Source organism: Vidua macroura, chromosome 7, assembly GCF_024509145.1.
Source record: "Vidua macroura isolate BioBank_ID:100142 chromosome 7, ASM2450914v1, whole genome shotgun sequence".
In the NCBI taxonomy this organism is placed as follows: domain Eukaryota; kingdom Metazoa; phylum Chordata; class Aves; order Passeriformes; family Viduidae; genus Vidua; species Vidua macroura.
Genome location: NC_071577.1, coordinates 40,574,403 through 40,589,710, shown reverse-complemented (window position 1 = coordinate 40,589,710; position 15,308 = coordinate 40,574,403). Strand labels below are relative to the sequence as shown.

At 49.5% G+C, this 15,308-nt stretch overlaps 2 protein-coding genes across 7 annotated transcripts in view; one reads left to right on the top strand and one right to left on the bottom strand.

Annotated features, from left to right (window-relative positions):
• PKP4 (plakophilin 4) overlaps window positions 1-12,870 on the bottom strand; it is a 66,093-nt gene extending 53,223 nt beyond the window's left edge. For all 5 annotated transcript variants that reach the window (XM_053982315.1, XM_053982316.1, XM_053982317.1 and 2 more), the window contains exon 1: window positions 12,788-12,870. The gene's annotated coding sequence lies outside the window, so the exon portion shown is untranslated. The remainder of the gene's footprint in view (window positions 1-12,787) is intronic.
• An 86-nt stretch (window positions 12,871-12,956) lies between these two features.
• CCDC148 (coiled-coil domain containing 148) overlaps window positions 12,957-15,308 on the top strand; it is a 50,101-nt gene continuing 47,749 nt past the window's right edge. For both annotated transcript variants that reach the window (XM_053982799.1, XM_053982798.1), the window contains exon 1: window positions 12,957-13,202. The gene's annotated coding sequence lies outside the window, so the exon portion shown is untranslated. The remainder of the gene's footprint in view (window positions 13,203-15,308) is intronic.

Here is a 15,308-nt window from a genome sequence, read left to right as displayed (position 1 = left end):
GCAGTTGGTTCTGCTGGTCTGCCTGAATTGAAAGCTGTCATGATGATCAAGAAACAAAATCCTCCTTTTTCATCACCAGAAACCTTTCAAAATAGAAACTGAGAAGATACTGTTTTCTATGGATACTTGAGTGTAAAAATAAGGATAAGGAAACATTTGAGAGAAGACCAAACAGGTCTTAAATGACCATAAATTAATCTATCACTGTAGCTACAAATTAGGAATTTTCCCACTGAAATGAACATTTTGGAAAAGTAAAAAAGTATAGTGAATATACCATTTGAGAATAGAATTACTGATGGCTATTTTCTCCACTGTTGTAATTGCACTGTTAGGATCCATAGAGAGGATTCCTATCATACCAGTACATCTGACTTATTTTTTCTTATTTGTACAAATAAAATAATATCTACCTTAAGGGGAGTCAAACTCCTTCAATCAGAGTTAAACCAGCAGAAAGTAGCTGGCTCCTCTGGGATGTGTTTACAGGCAGTACTGTTTTGATTCACATTCTGCTGGCATGTCTGCAGCTGGAAAATGTTAAGGTCAAATCAAGGTGATTTGCTTGCTTTCCTGCTGTGGTAGGGCTGTTTCAGTTAGGACTGTAATAAAACATACACCTGTATCTTCATACATACAACTAACTAACAACCAAAGCTATTACTGCATTTAGCATCCACCCATAGCACTCCAACAATGCCAGGAACGGCTGCATATCCACAAAATCACACGTTCAAGTTCCACCTCATTTAAAGTACAAGCTGGCATGTGAAAACCATTAGTTCAAGTCACTTTGTCTCCCTCCTCTAGTACTGTGTCAAGACTTCACATCTCGATTTAAGTTCATCTGGCATAAAGAGGGATCTGATCCTGTCTGCCCAGTGCAGGAGCAAGTCAAGGCCACAGCTGCTCTAACTGACCCAAATGAGTATCACAGTTGTACTTGTGCCAAGATAAACAATAATTTGGGGGACATGCTGACTGTCCCCTACCCAAGTCACTCTGCACACACAAGTCACCATTCTCTTTGAATCTACCATGTAAACCCACACATCCTACACTGCAGGAACTTTGACAGACAGGTTCTTTCCTCTAGAAGAAGAAATGATCAATGTTGGCCAGATGAGAGGCACAGCCACTGCGGCTCCTAACGCACACTTTGAGACAAAAAAGGCAAAACAGAAATAAAGCCAGGGATTAGCACCACCTCAGCCAGCTTCACAGGCCCACTGTCAGTATACTGGACAAGATTAATCATATCAAACACCAGCTTTTGTTTCAAGGAAAACTCAGTGAAAAACTGATGCACACCTAAAACTGAAAGGGTGCCGTTAGTGTTCATAAATTTATGAAGTCGTAAGTCTCAAATTTAACACACCAAACTGATTCACATTCATATTGAAAAAGTACATTGGCAAGAAGTCTGAACTTTGGCGCATACAAGGTGTCCATCAGTATGGGCTTTTGGAAGGCAAACTAAGCCCCCAACACTGAAACAGAGAGCTGCTCACTCCATGCACTATGTGAGAGATCAGCCAATGCATTAAAAGTACTGTATTCCAAAAAACAGCATATCCTCAGTGACAAACATTGTTTTCCCACTGAATTGCGCCACTTCAGAGACTGAAAAGGTCCAAATATCACAAGCACATGGTAAACTATCCACAAACCCTTCAGAACAGCTCCAGTGCAGCAGAGCAGAGATGCCTCTGGCTAATCCCGACTGACAGGGACCTGAGCAGTGGCTGTTCTGTACCCCAGGGCTCTCTCCCAGCCTCCACTAGGAAATGAGCTGGCTGCACAAACACTGCATCTTCCAGTCTGGAATTACTAGATTCAGCTAAATTACGGGGATGTAATTGTAAAGGAGATAAATTCCAACTCACAATATCTTTTAAAAAGTTGTGTAAAATGGATAAATACTTTGAAGGAACACCAAGCATTAGCTGTTTCCCAGAAGTTTTTTTCCCATATTCTGTAAGGAATCTTTTAAAAGCTCCAAGTACAAGTGATTCTTGCAACAAAAGACATTGCAGAACAGTGGTTACTCATCTGTTGTCTAGAACCAACCAAAACTTGGTTCTGAAATACAGGTCAAGTGAGCTTAACAATTATGAATTTCAACAGGCTAAACTCTTCCATAAGGATTTTCACCTCATATCTTGGTTAACACATAATAAAATACATTGACAAGTGTAAATCCAAAAGACAGCAGTACAATGGGAGGGTTAATAAATGTTGCAAAAATTTACAAAGAAGCCTGTGTAGACATCCCAAGTACATCCCTGCTCTCCTCCTGCCCCAGGCTGTTATAAGTTGCTGGAGCAGAGGCTCTGGGGCTGGTTGTTAATTAGTTCCTGGGCATTAGCAGCATGACATAGCAGAGCTTTCACATGTAGTATTTATGTTTGTACTAGGGAAAAGGACACACCACCCTTGAATTTCTGGACTTACAAGGCATTTTTGCTTCCAAGATAAAAATCCAAGATAAAAAAAAAATTCCAAGATAAAAATCTCCATTCTGGCTATAATCCTGTGCAAGATGCAAACCATTTCAGTCAGCTAGAGGACAGTTTAAGTCCAGAGATCAAAGTGAAGGCAGCCTCCGTGAGATCCTGTGCAAGGAGGGAAACAGCCAAACACAATCCATGCAGCAGCACAGCCTGCCTCCCCTTCCTCCAACATGTTGAAGTTTGCCCATAAAGATTTGGAAGTGAGACAGACATGTCAAATATTTGGAAAGAAAACCCTCACAGGCAGGTGGCTATCTGCCATGCAGACAACAGTAACGAGTTCTTCCAAAGGCCTGCTTGTGTCAGGGAACCTGGAGGAAGGAAGAACCAATTATCAGCTCCAAGGGAAGCAAAGAGCAACTCTAGAAGAGATCTGCTCAGAGTTAGCAGCTCTTCATTGTGTGAGGACCTTCCATACAAGCAGAAGGCAGCTGCTGGCCTGTGGAACGAGGCCTTCCTGAGTGCTGCACAGCTGAAGGAAGGGCTGTCTGAACTTTTCACACCAGGGCATTCTTCTAAAGCGTGCTCAATCAGCTCCCATGCACAGGAAAAAGGTCATATTTATGCTTCAAAACACAGAAAGTGTCTGCGCAGCAGAGTCCTTTGTTTTCACCACGCTCAATCACAACACCAAGTTGGAGAACAATCAGTTCAGAAAGCCAGGATTCAGTAAACTCTGGGAAAGCAGCTCCAACACTCAGTGAAGAGCTGAGGACTCCAGGTGTTCCTGCAGCAGCCCCAGCAGGCCAGCCTGGCACAGGGGTTTGTTATTTGGGCTGGTGCAGACCGGGCTTTCATGCAGTCATTGAGCTGGAACTTCCACAGCTGCTCTACCTGTGAGAGGTGCACACAGGCCTGCCCAACACAGCCTCCACCACATGGTCACTTCTGAACTGGCAACACCTGACCAGGGGAAAACATCATCCCACAGTGAGCACTGCTGCACATAAAGCATATTCTTCAACTTTCTAAAAAAAACAACAAAACCAAAGAACAAAAACCCTGGACTATTGCCATAGTAAAACATTTTTGTTCTGTTGCAATATGACTCCTGTGATGCATTGAGATGCAGAGAAAACAAAGGAAGATTCTGGAAAAATTGCAATAACTTGAATTATCTTTGCTATCTAAAAAAAAGTAACTTCCTTTAGTATTTCAAATTTCAGTCTGAAATATATTAATATTTATATTATAGGTTAAATCAATATACTAGTAATACAAAACAATCAATATTACCATATTAACTAATACAGTGAACTGTATCACTAAAACAGCATTTGCTGTATTGTAACAAGGCAAGACTTCCTAAATCTACAGCACTTCACACCTCCTAAAAGCAGGAAGTTGTGATTGAGGATATCTTCTTTTGTATCTATATTTACAACAGTAAATAAGACATTTAAAATCTACCCATTATGAAGGGCAATAAATGCATTAAGTTTAATAAAAAATGTTATCCTCCTCTACTGAGCGACTACATTTCCAGACTGGATCAATGCAGCAGCAGCTCCCGATGGACAGTGGGTGGCTCCTTTCAGAGCACTCAAGTTGGCCAAAATAAAACTCAGTAGCTGATCAGACAAATCCAGTTCCTACATTCAGTGTGCTTTTCTAATTCAACACTTCTTCACTGCATATCTTCAGGATTTTTTTTTTGGGGGGGGGGGGATTTGGGTCTTTTGTTGTTGCAGTCTTTTGATTTTATCTCAGTGTCAGTACATGACTTGGTGATTTTTTTTTCCTGTTTAAAAATAACCTGGGTTCCACAACTAAATTAAAAAACTCTGAGTGTTGAAAGACTGAGTACGTCAGCCTGAACAAAAAGCATCCCATAACAGGCAGTGCTCTCTACCAGAACTTCAGAACTTCCTTAAGAAGTGTCAAATTTTTGAACCACAGAAAGTTTTTCTGCCAGTCTGTCTAATCTGTGAAAAACACTAAACTAGGATTTTTTTTTTAAAGTATCTTCTGGAAAAGAATGTATTTAATGACAGTGAAATTTCCCAAATCTCAGTGTATGCTGTTGCTATGATTTATGCTATGGAACAAGAGCAAACCTAAGAAAACTCAGAATTTTCTTTCTTTATGTGATAGTCCACATAACACAGAGCAAACAGGCACATCTCACAAGTCTACAAGCCAGTCTGAGATTTCTGGGTTCAATGTTTTTTCATCTCCCATCAAAATATGAACATGCTCCCAGGAACAAGTGATGCATTGTATCAGTCATCTCACTGCCAATATTTTCAATTTCAGCTGCAATATGATCTGGGTATTTTCATTACATTAGTTATGAGGACAAAGCTGGCTATGAAGGCTATGGAGCAGCAACAGGTGGCAAGTTCTGTCAGTATACCTTGGATTGAGGCTGAATCAAATCACACAGGCCAGGTTTAGCACTGGCTCACAAGCACTCTGGATAAGGTGTGTGTTACAGAAAGGCATGCTCTTGGTATCTTCTCCAGCCGTTTCATAAGTTTTGTCTTTCTGACTGTAAGCTCTATGGAGCACAGATTTTTTCTGCTTCACAGAGGGCCATGCCAATTTGGAATTTAGCCACCAGTATGATACAAATTAAATCTCCTTTCACAATAGGCTATAATTTCAATACTGCTGCATTATTTCTCAATAAGAATGTAGGTAATTTTGTTTTTAAATAAAAACATGATGAAAATACTTTCTGAGATCTGTTTCCCTATGTACCTTTAGAAACCACACAAGACTTGAGCATGAATTAGAAGAAATTGTTCAACACCATTACATAAACACACCTGTACACAGAATGTCTCCAATTAACAGTCCAGTGCTCCTCTTGTCCAGAAGCCACTGAAATCAGTTACATTATGTATACTACCTTGGGTTCATTTTGCAAAAGATACTAAATGCTTCAGCTTTAAGCCTGTCACGTTGACATGGAAGTTAAAGAACTATCATTTGTCTGAAATCACTTCCTAGGGAGGTGAGTGTCTCTGGTTTTAGTTTTCACCAATCAGATTTACCCGTATGATAGCAAATGTGCCAGTATTAATGCCCGGGCTACACACAGGGCGTTCTGCCGAGGCAAGACAGCGAAGATCGTGGGTTTGGAACTGAAAAGGTTTCCTTTCAGAGCACCTAGGATGCATTGCCTGCTGCTGCCTTCCTGGGGAAGAGGATAGAAATCCACCACAAAATGGCAATCTCCCATTCACATCAGATTTCTAGCACAGATGGCATTAAGTAAGATCATATAGAACAAACGAAGGGATAGATTAGGTGCTTTCTATTTGGACACGTGTAATGCAAATGCTTTTGAGTCCATTTATAAAAACCTGTTAAAAGCATAGCCCAGATGACAGTCTTTGGCTTGCCACACCACAGACAGAAGATGAGGAGCTTTTGATAAGAAGATAAAGACAGGAAAAGTTTTTGGCACCCACAGAAACAAACAGCAATCCAGAAATTTTTTAATGCTTCTTCCTTGTTTCTTACAGCTGGACCTCATGGGACAAAAGGTGATATTTGGCATCACACCACAGCTCCTTTTCCTCGCTTGCTCCCAGACCTCTGCTACTCCTTGCCCTACCTGCACTAGGAAAACTGCCCCTACCTTCCTGCCTTCAGCCCCTCCACCTCCTCCTGGGACCTTCTCCCTCTTGCTCCTGCTGCCTCTGGAGGTGGCCCCAGTCAGTCTAGGGGCATTTCTTGGACCGACCTGATGCAGAGCTACCCCTACTGCCAGGCAGCACAGGTGCCCCAAGACAAGGAAATCCCATCAGGGCTCTCCCATACACCTCACTCATCAGGGAATGGCAACCTGGTGCCCTAAACTGCTCTGCCCAAACTCAGCAAACCCTGACAGCCAGCTCATCCCACAGCCTGCACAGGGCTGTGAACCACCTGCCTCACACATCCCATAGCTCCCATAGCCACAGGGGATTTCATTCACTGCCCACAACCACCAACCCATGCACAAACAGTAAATACATTAAAAATCCCCCCACTGAGCTGTGATGCAGAATGCAAGTTTCAACTTGTGCACCTTCAAAGAATTTACAATAGATTCCTTTCTGCTCTTTAATAATGAATTCATCACAACACCAATCAAACCATTAGATCAACTATAATGTTAATTGAAGGTTCACAAAAACACACTAAATTTCAGTGAGAACACTACATGGTGGGGGGTTAATTTTACTTATTTCTTGAATAGTGGTTTAATGACTCTCAAAGTAACAACTCCCAGTTTCATTTTCTCCACTAAAATAAAGATGTATTTTAAATTATTTTTAAAAGCAATTAAAAAGGAAGTTGACTGGTCTTCAATTCCTAGTAAGGACATTTCTTACCTAGCTAGGTAAAATCTCTAAAATGCTGTGCAAAGTTAAAAAAAGGGGGGGAAGATCTGTAAGAGATGGTCATGGAGACATTTTGGAGAAAACTAGTAATTTCTTTTTCTTAATATAGTAAAATTGCTTAAAATTAAAGTAGGAAAACACATATATAACAAAAACATGCCTTTTTATAAAAACTCTGTTAAAATGGCACCTTGTTTAAAGACACCATACTCAAAGAACAGATTTTCCCCAGCTTTCCAAAGTCATCTTTGTTTTCCTGTAAGAGTGGGATGTAATGAAGAGGACCAGAAAGTTGAAGAGAGCCCCAGACATTCTCCACGGATGCCGGGAGCCACAGGCTGTGCCTTCCCGCTGGCAGGGAGGAAAGGCAAGGAGAGGCAGCAGGGAACTGGCCGGGCCGGTTCCCGCAGAGACACCACTCGCTCTCCAGGAAGGAGGGCTGACTCACACCGCCCATCCTGAAAGGACAAGCCTGTGCTGGAGTCACCTCCCCGGGCCTGGACACAGAGCTGCTCCACGGCCTGGACACAGAGCTGCTCCATGGCCTGGACACACGGCCGCTCCACGGCCTGGACACACAGCCGCTCCACGGCCTCCATGGCCTGGACACAGAGCTGCTCCATGGCCTCCCTGTGCCTGGACACACAGCCGCTCCATGGCCTGGACACACGGCCGCTCCATGGCCTCCCTGTGCCTGGACACACGGCCGCTCCATGGCCTGGACACACGGCCGCTCCACAGCCTCCATGGCCTGGACACACGGCCACTCCATGGCCTCCCTGTGCCTGGACACACGGCTGCTCCATGGCCTCCCTGTGCCTGGACACAGAGCTGCTCCATGGCCTGGACACACGGCCGCTCCATGGCCTGGACACACGGCCGCTCCACAGCCTCCATGGCCTGGACACAGAGCTGCTCCATGGCCTGGACACACGGCCACTCCACGGCCTGGACACAGAGCTGCTCCATGGCCTCCCTGTGCCTGGACACACGGCCGCTCCATGGCCTGGACACACGGCCGCTCCACGGCCTCCATGGCCTGGACACAGAGCTGCTCCATGGCCTCCCTGTGCCTGGACACACAGCCGCTCCATGGCCTGGACACACGGCCGCTCCATGGCCTCCCTGTGCCTGGACACACGGCCGCTCCATGGCCTGGACACACGGCCGCTCCACAGCCTCCATGGCCTGGACACACGGCCACTCCATGGCCTCCCTGTGCCTGGACACACGGCCGCTCCATGGCCTCCATGGCCTGGACACAGAGCTGCTCCATGGCCTGGACACACGGCTGCTCCATGGCCTCCATGGCCTGGACACAGAGCTGCTCCATGGCCTGGACACACGGCTGCTCCATGGCCTGGACACACGGCCGCTCCACAGCCTCCATGGCCTGGACACACGGCCACTCCATGGCCTGGACACACGGCCACTCCATGGCCTGGACACACGGCCGCTCCATGGCCTGGACACACGGCCGCTCCATGGCCTCCATGGCCTGGACACAGAGCTGCTCCATGGCCTGGACACACGGCCGCTCCATGGCCTCCACGGCCTGGACACAGAGCTGCTCCATGGCCTGGACACACGGCCACTCCACAGCCTGGACACACGGCCACTCCATGGCCTCCCTGAGCACACGGCCGCTCCACAGCCTCCCTGTGCCTGGACACACGGCCACTCCACGGCCTGGACACACGGCCACTCCATGGCCTCCCTGTGCCTGGACACACGGCCACTCCACGGCCTCCCTGGACACATGGCCACTCCACAGCCTCCCTGGACACACGGCCACTCCATAGCCTCCCTGGACACACGGCTGCTCCATGGCCTCTCCGGGCCTGGACACACGGCTGCTCCACGGCCTCCCTGGACGCACGGCCACTCCACGGCCTCCCTGTGCCTGGACACACGGCTGCTCCACGGCCTCCCTGGACACACGGCTGCTCCACGGCCTCCCTGGACACGTGGCCGCTGCACGGCTGAGCACCACGGCCTCCAGCCCCCCACGGCCTCCAGCCCCCCACGGCCTCCAGCCCCCCACGGCCTCCAGCTCCCCATGGCCCAGCTGAGCTGCCGTGACACATCACTCCCAGACCCTTCTCCTTCAGCCTTCCCCTTCAACAACAGAGTCGGGGATTCCACTATCAAAAAAGAGAATAATTAATCTCCTGTGAAAGTGATGGACTCCTTCCTTCCTCCTGGAATCCAAGCCTCTCTCATCTGCCTCAAACTAAAGGAGAGAGGTACTAAGGGCAGCAAGGGGCAAAGGAGCAAAGGTCTGAATGCTGCTGCCAGCTGCAGAGATTTAACTGACAAGACAGTGGGACTTTCTTCCGTGCAAGCAAAAGCTTTGGGAAGGTCACCAGAGGCAGTTTTTGGCTGTCTTTATCCACCTCCTCCCCTCCCTCCACAAACCTCCCCCGAGCAGAATAAATGAGTATTCTGTTTGGATAAAAGAACATCAGAAGTTATCCAATGAACTAGGACATCTCGCAGGCCTTAGGAAAAGCAGCTGAGAATCAGCAAAGCTCCCAAGCATGCCCAGAGACCGCTCAGTGCCATCATCCCCTCCAGCTCCATTCCCAAGTTCTGCTGCCAGGGCCAGCACAGCCTGCTCCCTGGGAAGGGCCATTTCCCCAGGCCCTGGCTCTGGGCTTGGCTGTGGCTGTGTGTTTACTCCCCATCTTCACTAGCATTTGAACTGCCTTGTTGTCAGCAACATTGCAATCAAGGCGGAGGCAAGCAGCAAGTGATAGCTACTGGCCATGCCCAACAGCCCAGTTTCACATCTGGTTTCTGGTCACTCACACACAAAGCTATGCCAGGCCTTTCTCTTTTCCCACCTCATTACTAAAGTTCAAATCAGTTTAATTTTGGACTGGCAGTACATGCCTCATTCATAAGGTTTTGACATCTTCTTTTTGCTTGAGGAAAAAAAAACCAACACAACCTAACCAAAAATGCTGAAAATTCCAGAATTCTGCCCTGCACCAACACAGGTTCCCGGGGAGATGCCCACATGCTCGTTGTACAAGGTAGCAAAGCATGCTGTTCCTGCAGCAGCTCCTGGCAGCGGTGCCCCACGCAGCCCTGGCACACGCAGCCGCTGCTCCCGCAGGGCAGGCTCCTGGAGCGGGGTCCCAGCCCGCGGCAGCCTGCCAGGAACGCTCCCTGCTCCGGGCCTGCCCTGCCCTGCCAGGCCGTGAGCACCCGAAAACAAAAGGAGCACAGCTGCTCATCCGCAGCACCTCCACGAAACCCACCCGGAGTCACTGATGTGACTGAGCATGACAGAAAAGTAACCGAGAGCAGTACAGACTATGGCTCACAATAGTAACAGGCTCACAACTATGCTTTTCCAGACAAGTATCACAAGTTCTGCTTGCTTTTTTAGGGGACTTTCCTGTACCACATTCCACTAAGTACTAAACCTGGTACTAAGTACATTACCCTGGTACTAAAGCAAACTAGTCTGCTGTTAAGCTCACTGAACTCCCTGAACTAGACACTGCTTTCCTGCAGCAAACAAATAACCAGATGTTGCAGGACTTGATTATTTTCAGCATCACAATTAAGAAAAAAAAATCCCCATAACAAAATTTAGACATTACTCGGTCCCATAGTTCAGAACTGCCTTAGCTCTTCATCTGTACTAAATGTGTTTAAACAATCTACATAAAGTGAATCAGAAGTACATGACGTTCTTATTTATGTTTTCTGTTCATTTAAAATGCAGCTTTTCTCCAGAGTCTTCTCTCAGTTCATGTAGGTTTCTACACTAAACAGCAAACACATTATTAATTATGATAACTATTATTTGTACATAGTATATGCTATCACTGAATATGAAAAATACCTCAAAATGCACTACAGACCCTGTTTTGCTATTGCAAGAAGCTTCTATAAAAAGGCAGTGTATCCTATAACTTTCCTTGTTTACATTGTGTGACTGAATTCACGTTCATTATAAAAGGATCCTGCATTACTATTGAAAAATGCAAACTCCAAAAGGCATTATCTTGTTGATAATCTAAGAAAAATTCGAACAAATTCTCCTCCCTCATAGAAGATGACTCTCACAAAACTTTCTCCAACTGTGTTTCCAAGCAGAACTTCTGGTATCAGTACTGCTATTTGTGCTGAACATCTAACAAAATGAAAGGGAAGAAGACACAGTTTTTACTGGAAAGGGGCTATCAGCTTTTCTACCTTAATTAAAAATATTAATAGCATCTTATTTCAGCAGCAATAGAGAACTTTACAAGCAATTTCAACAGAAGGAGAAAGTTACTGCAACCTACCTTTCCGCAGTCAGGTTACATATACTTACATATAACATTGTAACGTTTAACAGAAACATTACAGGATATAAATGCCAACAAAAAGCTTTTGCCCCCAACACACACTCCCCCCGCTTTAAACATGATGAACGTGACTGAATTACTGTCTCTTCATCAACTAAACAAGCACATTTAGTAGGTTCCCATATCTTTATCGCAATGAACAAAATATTTGATGTTGACCTCAAAAATACAGTTATTAGTTAAGGGGAAAACATTATCATCTTGTCATCTCCTAATCTCTAAACTCCAATTTATCAAAAATTGCTGAAAAAACTGCAAAGCCAGTTCATGCAACACTAGTACTCTCAGTCCAACCACACCTTTTCCTTCAAACAGTCGAATCTGGAAGCAATGACTAATGTAAAATGAACAGGGAGCAGGAGGCTATTTAGAAAAAAAAAAAAAAAAGTACAAAGGTCTATGGGGCAAACAGAGGCACTTCAGAAACACTCAGTTCTCTGCTGGTGAACTGGTGATGTCTCCTGAGCGTCAGCCGGGAGGAGAAATGGACCAGAGGGGGCTTGAGTCATCAACTCTGGTTTTTCTGTGCTGAAACAGCCTGGGTTCAGCATCAGCATTTATTTTATTGCGGCAAGACTTCATTTCCCAGCTCTCCCAGCCCAAGCCACGGCAGTCGCACTCGGTCACCGGCACCTGCAGAGCACTTTCTGTTCCCGCACACACTGCAGCGTGCCCGAGGCACGGCCAGCCGGCGGCACGGCCACCTGTCCCCGCGGGCCACGGCTGCCGCCCCGCTGTCCCCCCGTGCTGCTCCGCTGCCAGCCCCGCGAGTGTGACCGGAGACGGGGGAGAAAACACCGCAAGAAGTTACTACAGCCCCGAGAGCCGTGCCACGGTGCGCAGGCCGAGGATGCTCCGCGGCTCCCGGCACTCGGCGAGGGGAGCGCGGCTCGTTCTGCGGACACGCGAAGGGTGAAAAATCCCTATTTAAATCCCGTGCGGGGAACACCGCGACGGCAGCGGGGTCAGGCAGCCCCGGGAACCCCGGGGCGGCAGCCGGAGCCTGGGACTCCGGGGAGCACCGGAGCGGACGCTGGGCCCCGCGGCCGCCCCGTGCGGGCACACCGGGCCCGGCGCTGCCGGCTCCCCCCGCCCGCTCCGCCGACCCCGCCGTCCCCCGCCGTGTCCCCGCCCGGCCCCCCGCCCGGGGCCGCGCGGCGCTGCGGGCACGCCGAGGCCCGGCGGCCCTGCCCGCTGCGGCTTCGCCGGGCTCGGAGCTCCCGGCGCAGCGCCGCGCACACGGCGCGGCCGCGGGCACCGGCGGGCCCGGGCTCCGCGCTCCCGCCCGGTGCCGCGCAGCGCCCGGGGCAGGGGCCGGGCGGCGGCACCTCCGCCCGCAGGGCTCCCTCCGGGCGGCTCCGCCGCGCTCCGGGCGGACCCGCGGGCACGGGAGTTGCGCGCGGCGCTCCGCCCGCGGGTCCGCCCGAGACGACGGCTCTTCGGCCCCGGTGCCCCGGCGGGGTCCGCCGCCTCGCCTCCCGCCGCGCCGCCCGCCCGGCCGCACCCCGCCGCCCCCTGGCCTCTCCCGCGCGGCGGCCCCGGCCCGCGGCCCCCCCGAGCCCGCACTCACCGCGCGGAGCGGCCCCGCGGCCCCGCCGGGCGCGCCCGCCCTACCCCGGGGTCTCCATGGTGGCGGCCCCGCCGCCCGCTCCGCCGGCCCCGCCCCGCCCGCGCGCCGCGTCACGCACCGCCCGGCCCGGCGCCCACCCCCATTGGCCAGGCGCGGCCCGGCCCGGCGCCCCATTGGCTGCTGCTCCGCGTTAAACCCGCCAATGGCGGGGCGACTTGAGGTTGCCGTGGTTACCGATGCCGTGAGGGGGAGATGGCGCGGCGCGGACCGGACGGGACGGACCCGAGCCGAGCCTAACCTGGCTTGGCCTGGCCTGGCCTAGCCGAGCTGTGCCGTGCCGTGCCTGGGGCGGCTCCGCCGGGACAGCCCGCGGGGACGGGAGGCTGGTCCGGCCCCGCCCGCCGGAGCCGTCGCGGTGAGTGTCCGAGCGCGGCGGGGGCGAGCGCTGGCCGGCCGGCCGGCTGGATGGATGGAGCAACCGGTTGCAAAATGGCCGGTGTGGGGTGCCCGCGATGGCCGGGCGTGCCCGTCCCGCGGTGCCGGCCGCCTCCTGCCCCGCCGAAGGAGCCGCCCGGAGCTCCCGGGGCTTTGCCGGGCCGTCACCCTGTGCCACGGGCTCCGGGATGGCCCTGCCTGCGCAGGCGGCTCGGACCGGCTGGCTGCCCGTGGTACCCGTCCCACCTGTCGCTCCTGTGACCGGTGTCGCAGTGCCGGCAGAACGCACAGCCCGCGGCGCTGCTCAGACCCGACGGGCTAAGTCCAGGTGTTTGGGAAAGATGGGAAAACGCTTTCCATAGTGTTTTAACATCCCACCATTTTAAGCTTCCAGTAGCAGCCGAACTCTCTTGATGGCGTGTGAGGCATCATAGACGTCGAAAAGAAAAGCCATTATCCCTAAAATCGCCGTAAAACATTTCAACAACAGGCTTTGGGCGTGTTAAATGCTTGATCAACTTTTGGCATGCCATGCCTGTCCTGGACTCACCATCCCGGTGTGTCTCGGGAATCTGACTGGGGCTATTCCTCTCCTCCCGAACAGACCGTCCTGGTGCAGCCCAGGTGTGACTGGTTTCCATTTACTTATTCTCTCCTCCTGCACCTGCAGGTACCACAGTGATCCACACTCTCCACTTCATTGAATGACACTGTAAATGGCTCAGAGGAGCCAAAACCAAACAGCCACTTGAATCAGCAGCTCTTGCTGTCTCAAGAGGTTGTTTTATTCACCCTCTTCCCCTGTTGTGTAGATGCGGATGGTGTAGAAAGCCTGCTGTAAAGAAACATGAAAAAAAGTATCTGCATGTAACTTGTGTCTGTTTTCCATCCAGCCATTTTATGGTTTAGTGTTTGATGGGGTGAACCATAGTTTTATTTTAGGTATAAGGACACATGAACTCGTGATGTGGTTTAATTGGTGCTGATGCTGCGGGTAGCATTATGTCCTTCATTAGCCTCTGCAGGTAGCAAGGACAAGGCAGCTGGACATGGAGAGTCACCTCTAAACTCATATAGTCCCTTCTCTGAATTAGGATGTAATCTACTGCATGGAAACCATGTAGGCGATTGGTAAAATCGGAGATTGGTAAGCTCTGAGGTTTTTGTTGCTGTTTGTATAATTATTTGTATGTTGAATAATACAGTAGGAACTCCTACATTGTGATGATATATATCCACATGTAAACAGGAGTCTTGAGTCCTGACTGCTCTGAAAAATCTCATGGTTTATACCATGTGAACTATGTATAAAATATTACCAAACTAAAATGGTGGTCTCTGTCTAGGAAATGGGAAACAGGAGCTGAGGGGAGTAACAGTAGAAACTTAGTAAAATAAAGAGTAGCAGGTGTGAAATAAAATAAGTAGTGGAAGGGTCAAATGAGAGTGGGGAGCTGGAGTAAAGGAAAGCTAAAATGTGAGTTAACTAGATTGAGAATAAAGGGAAGAGAAAGCACAGGACGTGTGAGAACTGTGACCTTCCTTAGCTGCAAGGTTGCTTCTACCAAAGGTGTACTGGATTAATTAAATTAGCTTCAAATCAGTCTCAACTGGTTTTCACCTGTAATTTGGGTATTATTATGCCGGCTTGGCTTTCACAGATCACAGCTTTTGGGAAAGGAGGAAGCTTGCTTGGCCCTCAGCAAATGGAGCTATTCCTGGATGTCACTGTGGGGGCTGTGGACAGGCTATGGGCAGGATGCGGGAGGTGGCACAATGCCATCCCCAGGCCTTCCCAGTTCTGGTGGTTCCAGGTGACCAGGAACAGGCTGCTCCAGGTGCCCTGCATCCCTGCGGAGCCATGCATTGCAAGGCCTGCTTGTGCTTTAGAGTTTCCCATTGGGGGGAGCTGGGAAAGGGTAAGAAATACTGTTGGGAAGGAGAAAGGGATCTTGAGTCAGTTTGTTTTGGCACAAAAGAAGTAGAAAGAATTGAAAGTAACATTTTGAGGCCCTGTCAGATTTGGAAATATGTTGAATGACTGTCAGTGAGGAAAAGCTGTTTCATTCTGTCTGGTATTAGTCAC